This window comes from Marmota flaviventris, chromosome 6, assembly GCF_047511675.1.
Source record: "Marmota flaviventris isolate mMarFla1 chromosome 6, mMarFla1.hap1, whole genome shotgun sequence".
In the NCBI taxonomy this organism is placed as follows: Eukaryota; Metazoa; Chordata; class Mammalia; order Rodentia; family Sciuridae; genus Marmota; species Marmota flaviventris.
This window is the reverse complement of record NC_092503.1, coordinates 50,107,559-50,115,912: the sequence shown is the minus strand read 5'-3', so window position 1 is coordinate 50,115,912 and position 8,354 is coordinate 50,107,559. Positions and strand designations below refer to the sequence as shown.

Here is an 8,354-nt window from a genome sequence, read left to right as displayed (position 1 = left end):
TCGAGACAGTTCCATATTCAAAGGAATTCTTTGTTGAAGTCTTTTAAAGTAAAGCAAAGAAAAATAATTGCACCCTATTTTACTCTTTGAAAGCTCTGTTTACGTTCTCTGTATTGTATTGCTGTTCTTTTGCTTTGAAAAGGACCACCTGTGTCTCTTTTAAAGCTTGTTGAATTTTCCTGGTGAGAATGATTTCCAGGTACACACTTTTGTGACATGGCCAATGATTTAGATCTGACAGTACCTGGTTCACCAGACTTGGACCCTGTTCCCCAGGTGAGCTTCTTGTTGGTACAAAAACCTTCCTGGGCAGTGGGCTGTCTCCCTAATGCCTTGGTAAGGATCACCATTGTTCATCTTAATACAGCCAGTGGGAAATTAGTATCTGACTTGAGAAGCACAAAATCTGAAGAACAAGAACAGGTAAATGTGAAATCAGTATCTTTAGTGACTCCCAACTTCCCCAGCGGGCGGGGGGGGGGATTCTTTTTTGTTTTGTTTTGGTTTTTTTGGAACTGGGGGTTGAACCCAGGTCCTTGTGAAAGCGTGGCAAGTGCTTTGCCGCTGAGTTACATCCCAGCCCTACTCCATCTTTTTAGTTTTTTTTTTTTTTCCTTTTCCTTAGGTATCGATTACACCCTGCAAAATAGCTGTCTGAAGTGCCCCCCATAAGGAATATTCAGAGGTAAAATGATTAAACTATGAGAGCTATAACCTACTCAGTGGATGACAAATTTTTCATGAATTAAAAATTTGAATGGACTAACTATAGGCAGGAGGAGCATGGCTAGAGGAAGTGAGGTCTCGCAAAACATGTCTCTGAGTTTTATTTTTTTCATTTTTTAAAAATATTGGTTCATTATAGTTGTACATTATGGTGGGATTTGTTGTTACATGAACACATTATAACAATATAGTTTGGTCAATATCATTCCACAGTATTACCCCTTTCTCTCCTCTCCTCCCACCCTGGTTCCTTTCCTTTCCTCTACTGATCTCCCTATGATTTTTAATGAAATACCCCCACACCTGACCTTTTTTTTTTTTTCCTTTCTAGCTTCCAACTGAGAGAAAATATACAACCCTTGACATTATGGGTTTGGCTTATTTCACTTACATAATGTTCTCAGTTCCATGCATTTTCCTGCTAATGACATAATTTCATTCTTTTTTTTTATGGCTGAATACAACTCTGTTGTATTTATATAACACATTTTCTTTATCCATTCATCCATTGACACCTAGGATGGTTCCATAGTCTGACTATTGTCAGTCATGAGGTTAGAAACATGGGTATCTGTGTATCACTACAGCATGATAACAATTCTTTAGAATAAATACTGAGTAGTATTGCTGGATCATATGGTGGTTCCATTCCTAGTCTTTTGAGAAAACTCCATACTGATTTCCATAGTGCTTGTAGAAATTTACAATTCCACCCATTGGGTAAAGGTATATTATTTTTCTCCTCATTCTTCTAGCATTTATTATTATTTATATTTTTGATGACTGCCAGTCTAACTGGAATGAGATGAAATTTCAGTGTAGTTTGGTTTGCATGTCCCTAATTGATGACAATATTGAACATTTTTTCCCCTACATTTATTGGTCATTTGTATTTCTTCTTTTGAGAAATGTCTGTTTAGTTTATTTGCCCATTTATCAGTTAGGCTATTTAGTTTATTTTGGTGTAAGTTTTTTGAGGTTTTTTTTTCAATATTCTGGATATTAATCCTCTATTGGCAAAGAAGCTAACAAAGATTTTTTTTTCCCCATTGTGTAGGTTTTTGTTCACATCAAATTCTTGTTTTACTGTGCAGAGGCTTTTAAAATTTGATGCCATCCTATTTATTAACTCTTACCACTATTTCCTGAGCTTTAGGGGTTCTATTGAGAAAACTGTTGCCTACACCTATATATTGAAAGGTTGACCCTATGTTTTCTTCCAGGAGTTGCATGGTTTCTGGTTTAATTCCTAGGTTTTTTATTCATTTCAAGTTGACTTTTCTGCAGAGTGATAACCAATGGATAACCAGGATTCCCAGCACCATTTGTTTAAAAGCTATCTTTTCTCAAATGTATGTTTTGGACATTTTTGTCAAGGATCAGATGATTGTAGATATATGGGTCTGTCTCTGTGTCTTCTATTTTGTACCATAGGTTTATGTGTCTGTTTTTATACCACTAAAGCAATTTTTGTTACAATAGCTCTGTAGCATAATTTGAAGTCAGGTATTATGATGCCTCTCCAGCATTGCTTTTTTGGCTTAAAATTATTTGGAATAATCTGAGTCTTTTAGTCATATAAATGAATTTTAGGACTGTTTTTTCTAGTTTTTTTCTAGTGGGGATTGCATTGAATCTGTATGTTGCTTTTGGTAGTATGGTCTTTTAAATGATATTAATTCTGCCTATCCATGAACATGGGAGGTCTTTCCATCTTCTTGTGTCTTCAATTTCTTTTTTCAACGTTGTATAGTTTTCATTGTAGAGGTCTTTTACCTCCTTGGACATATTTATTCCTATGGTTTTTTTTTTTTCAAGGTTATTGTAAATGGATTTTTTTCCTTATTTCTTTCTCAGCAGATTTATTATTGGTGTATAGAAAAACTATTGATTTTGGCATGTTGATTTTATAACTGCTACTTTGCTAAATTTGCTTATTAGTGTAGCCATCTTCTGGTGGAGCTTTTTGTATATTTTAAGCATAGGATCATATCACCTGCAAACAGTGATAATTTGCTTTTTTCTTTCCTATTTTTATCTGTTTATTTCCTTCTCTTGCCTAATAGCTCTGGCTGGAATTTCTGGTATTATATTGAATAGGAGTGGTGAGAATGAATATCCTTCTCTTGTCCCAGATTATAAAGGTAATGCTTTCAGTTCTCCCCCATTTATTATGATGTTGGCTTTGGTTTGTTGTATATACCTTTTATGGTGTTAAGGTAATTTCCTTCTATCCCTAGTTTCTTCAGGGTTTTTTTATCATGAATAAGTGCTAAATTTTGTTGGGAGCTTTCTCTGTGTACATTGAGATGACTATGTGATTTTGTCCTTAATTCTATATATGTGGTAAATTGCATTCATTGATTAGCGTTTGCTAAACCATACTTGCATCACTGGGATAAAACTAATTTGGTCATGATGTGTCATCTTCTTACAATGTTGCTGAATATTATTTTCTAATATTTTGTTAATCGTTTTTACATCCAAGTTCATCAGGGATATTGATCACTAGTATTCTTTACTTAGGGTGTCCTTATCTGGTTTTGGTATGAGTGTGATACTGGCTTCATAGAATGAATTTGGAAGTGTTCCATCCCTCTCTATTTCATGTAATAATTTGAGGAGCACTGGCATTAGTTCTTTTTTTAAATGTTCTGGTAGAATTCAGTTGAGACTTCATTTGGTCCTGAGTTTTTCTTTTTTGGAAGTCATTTTATTATTGCTTCTATCTCCTTGATAGTTATCGCTCTGTTTAAGATTTTTTTATGTACTCTTGATTCATTTTTTGCATGTTATATGCATCTAGAAATATATCTATTTCTTCTACGCTTCCAACTTATTGCAGTATAAATTTTCAAAATAGTCCCTAATGATCCTCTGGATTTCTGTGATGCCTTTGATGATTTCTCTTTTTTAAATCTTTAATTTCATTAATTTGGGTTTTCTTTATTTTTCTTTTGGTTGGTTTGACTAAGGGATTATCAATCTGGTTTATCTTTTCAAAGAACCAACTTTTTGTTTCATTGATCCTTTGTGTTGCATTTATTCTCAATTTTGTTTATTTCAGCTTCAATGTTAATTATTTCTTTTCTTCTGTTGGTTTTGTAATTGGTTTGTTATTGTTTTTCAAGAGCTTTGGAATGCATTATTGGGATCTTTCTGATTTTCTTATGTATCCATTCATAGCTATAAACCTTCCTCTTAGAAAAGTGTCTTCATAGTTTCCCAGAGGTTCCAGTAGGCTGTATCACTATTTTTATTTGATTCTAATAATTTTAAATTTGCCCTTTGATTTCTTCTATTATCCATCATTTAAAAGTGTACCGTTTAATATCCATATGTTCATATACTTTCTGTAGGTTTTTTTGTCGGGGGGCCTAATTTCATTGCATTATGATCTGATAAAATGAAACCGTTGTATTGATTTTTTTGCTAAGAGTTGTTTTGTGGTCTAAAATATGGTCATTTTTTGAGAAGTTTCCACAGCAGCTGAAAAGAAAGTACACTCAGCTATTGTTTGATAAAATAGTCTAAAAATAAAACAAAAATGTTTTAAAATAAATAAAATGTTTGTTAACTCCATTTCATTAATATTTTTAGACCCAAAGTATCTTTATTGAATTTGTGCATCAATGCCACAACTATTGGAGAGAGAAGTGTATTGAAATTACTCAGTATTATTGTACTGGGGTCTATCTGAAGCTTTAATTCAAGTAGTTTCTCTTTTATATAATTAGTTATGCCTACATTTGGGGCATAAATATTTACTATTAAATCTTCTTGTTGGATTATTCCCTTTACCAGTATGAAGTGAACTTCAACTCTTCTGAATAATTTTGGCTTGAAGTCTTCTTTGTTAGATATGAGAGCAGCTATTCCTTCTTGTTTGAGGGCTCTGTTTGCATGGTATTTCAATTTCCATCCTTTTGCTTTCAGCTGCTGGCTGTCTTTGCTAGTAAGGTGAGTTTCATGCAAACAACATTACTTGGGTCTTGTTCTTTAATTCATTTTGCCACCCTATATCTTTTAATTGGAAAAGTGAGACCATTTACATTCAGTGTTGTTATAGAGAAATGTTTATTAATTCCTGTCATTTTGATTTATATCCAGTGTTCTATTTGGCCCTGTTTCTTATTTGCTTAGCTGATCTTCAAATGCCCATTTGTGAGCTCTCAGTTTGTTTTTTATTTCTTCTGTATAAAGTATTTCTTTAAATATTTTCTGTAGTGCTACTTAGTAGTTATGAATTCTGTAGTTTCTGCTTATTTGGACCTGGAGAGCTTGTTTGGAGGTTCTAGCAGGGGAGCACAGCTATTCATATACCCTTGAAAGAAGAACGGTCCTCCTCTATCAGAGAAGGCCATCCTCTTTGACCACTTTTGCATCTTCAGGAGGGACACACTTAGAGCAGTGAAGGAGGAAGGGGACACCCACTTAGCCAGATCATTCGAATCAAGCCTGGTGATCAATGGGATGACAGATGTCACAGCCAGATCACCTTCACATATTACAATGCCTAACATATAGAACAAGGATAGAATTTTAAAAGCTTCAAGAGAAAAATGTTGAGTCACATTTAGAGGTAAACCAACTGGAATTAATTTTGATTTCTTAGCACAAATTCCAATTAAATTTCTCATTCATATTTTGGACTAACTTCCTTAATTCACGCAGTTGTTTTTGTTGATTCATCAATCATTTTTATAATCATTCTTTTGTTCTTTATCTGATATTTCATTCACTTCAATATCTTTGGAGTCAGTTTCTGGTGAATTATGAACTTTAGGAGACATTACGTGTTACCTTGTTTTTTTTCATATTTCTTGTATTTCTGTGCTGAGTTTTGTGAATCTGTTGGGATGAATATCTCTTCCACTCTATGTGTGAGCCTTTTTAGGGCATAGACTTCTCTTGTCAGTGTGTCCTTAAGTTATCTAGATTGAGCACCCCCATACATACCCTTCAGCCATTCCTACTTGGATCCTGATCATTAGTTTATGAAGGTTTTTTTTTTTTTTTTTTTTTCCTACCCTTCTTTGTAGTAAAGTATTTGTGTTTGGGGCAAGGTGCACTGTCTCTTGGCTGGGTTTAATTCAGCAAACAGTGTCTCTACCCTGTGAACTTTTAGTGCCTCTGCAGATTCCCGGCACTTCAGAACTTCCGCATTCTTGGGTTCATCTGTAGAGCAGCTTGCAGCTGGAGCACCAGATCCTTGATCTTGAAAACAAGCTTCCCCATCTGCTGACTTGGCCTGTTGTCCTCCTGAGAGACTTCTCTGCTAGAATCTCCTGTTCTCCAGCTTTTTTTCAGGGTAGTTCAGGTTTAGCTTTGGGATTTCTATCTTATCCCTGGCTCCTGCGTTCTCTCTCTCTCTCATCTCCCCTCTCTCTCTCTCTCTCTCTCTCTCTCTCTCTCTCTCTCTCTCTCTCTCTCTTTCTCTCCCCACCCCTACCTTTCTCTCTCTCTTTCTCTCTAGTTCCCATCAGACATGAACTTTGCTCTGCCATGTGTTTGTGCCATGTTCTGCTTTACCCTAGGCCCAGAGCGATGGATTTGGCAGATCATGAACTGAACCTCTGTTACTGTAGCCAGAATAAACCTTTATTTCTCTAAGTTGTTTTTGTCAGGTATTTTGATCACAATGATAATAAGGCTGACTAGCACATCATCCAAAGTCTCCACTTTTGCTCTGCACTCTTATACATATCAAACAGTATATATTTTATCTGTAGAAATATTAACATATACTACTTTATAGCTCAAAAATGCCCTATCAGGCTAGAGATACAGCTGAATGGTAGAGCAATTGACTCATATGTCTGAGGCCCTGGATTTATCTTCAGCTCCTCAAAAAATAAAATGAAAATATCCCTTCTTTATTGCCTTGGCTTCACAAAACAAGGATTATTAACAACAACAAAAAAGACACATATCTAGCCAAGAAACAGGAAGACTGAAGTATCAGACAGTTAGCATAGTACTAAGTGGCAGTGGTGACCCCATTTATCCACTGTACTTTGCCCTGCCCTGTATTGTTCCTATTATACAAAAGCAGCTCTCACTCCACTCTAGAATGTCTGCACTCACCTTCCTCTCACCCACACTAGAATATCTATAGCTTCTCTAAGTTACCTACGAGGCTCTTCTGATAAAGAGGTAAATCTGCTTCAAATCCTGTGTCTACCACATGCCAAATTGGCTCACCCTCCCTGAAAATTAGTGGTCTCATCTATAAATTGAAGTCATATATAATTGCTTTTTGTAATGAGTAAATGTATGAGTAAATAAATGAATAGTGTTCATTTATTCTCTGTGTAATTAAAACCATGTTAACACAAAAGAAAATAATGTCAATTGGGAAAGCACCTGATATAGAGTAGATACAAATATTTGCTTTCTATCCCCCAGCAGTTTGATTACTTAATTAACAAATTTCACTGTGATATATTTGTTATATAAAAGATGTTCACTTTTGGTTTTTGACTTAAGGGAATCCAAGATGATACTTTCTTTATTTGTCCCACCTCCAGGTTCATCCAACACCAGATGCATCCAATACAATGCCCAAATTCATCCCCAACAAAATTGAAGTCATATACCTCAGGTGCACCAGTGGTGAAGTGTGATGTCTGCACTCACCTTCAAGATTGGTCCCCCGGTACTGTATCCTAAAAAGGATGGTAATAACATCACCAAGGCAACCAGGGAACAGAAGAGTCTGAGGATTACAGTGAAACTGACCATTCAGAACAAACTGGCCCAAACTGAGGTGGTGCCTTCTGCCTCTACCCTAGTCATTGAAGACCTCAAAGAAAAACCAAGAGACAGAAAAGAACGGAAAAACATTAAACAGTAGAAATATCATTTTAGATGAGATTGTCAACATTACTCAAAAGATGCGGCAGTGATCTTTGGCCAGAGAACTCTCAAAAAAGATTATAGAGATCCTGGGAACTTCTCAGGATTTGAGCTGCAGTGCTGGTGGCTACCACCCTCATGACTTCATAGAAATGTCAACAGTGGTTCAGAGATGGTAGTTAATCACGAAGAAAAATATTTCAATAAACAATCAACAGACTACACCCCCCCAAAAAAATGAAAGACTATATCTGTAACTCATGACTATGCAGTTGATGGAATATGTGAAAAATAAGCTCACCCTGTTTTGCCTTCCCTGCCAACCTTAGCTTCACATTAGCTGCTGGGAATGGGAGAGGGTCTGGGGAGCTATAGTCTCCCTGTATTCAGGCAGGGGGACCTGGGTAGTGCTTATCTTGGGAAAAATAGCAAAAGAGGGTAAGTTTAACTTTTCTGTTCTCTTACTTCCCTCTCTGAATACCTCTAATTTGGGATTTTCCTCCCCATTTATTCCACCCACTTTTCTAAATCCTGTATTTTAGCATTCTCCTCTGAAACTGGTAATTACAAATTTGTCCACTTTTAAGGCTCACAATTTCATTGCATTAAATACCTCTTGTGCCCAAAACAAGTTTATTCTTGGCCATAAATAATTTTTTATAGCTGAGATTATAGTTACAGAGCTTCAAGACTCAGTCTCTTTCAGAAGGAATCTCTCCCCATATAATTCAGGAATGTACCACAGCTTTTACTTAACAAAGATAATTATA

General features: G+C 35.7%; 1 pseudogene; it reads left to right on the top strand.

Annotated features, from left to right (window-relative positions):
- Nucleotides 1-216: 216 nt before the first annotated feature.
- On the top strand, nucleotides 217-7,763 carry LOC114086729 (large ribosomal subunit protein uL11-like; annotated as a pseudogene).
- Nucleotides 7,764-8,354: the final 591 nt, after the last annotated feature.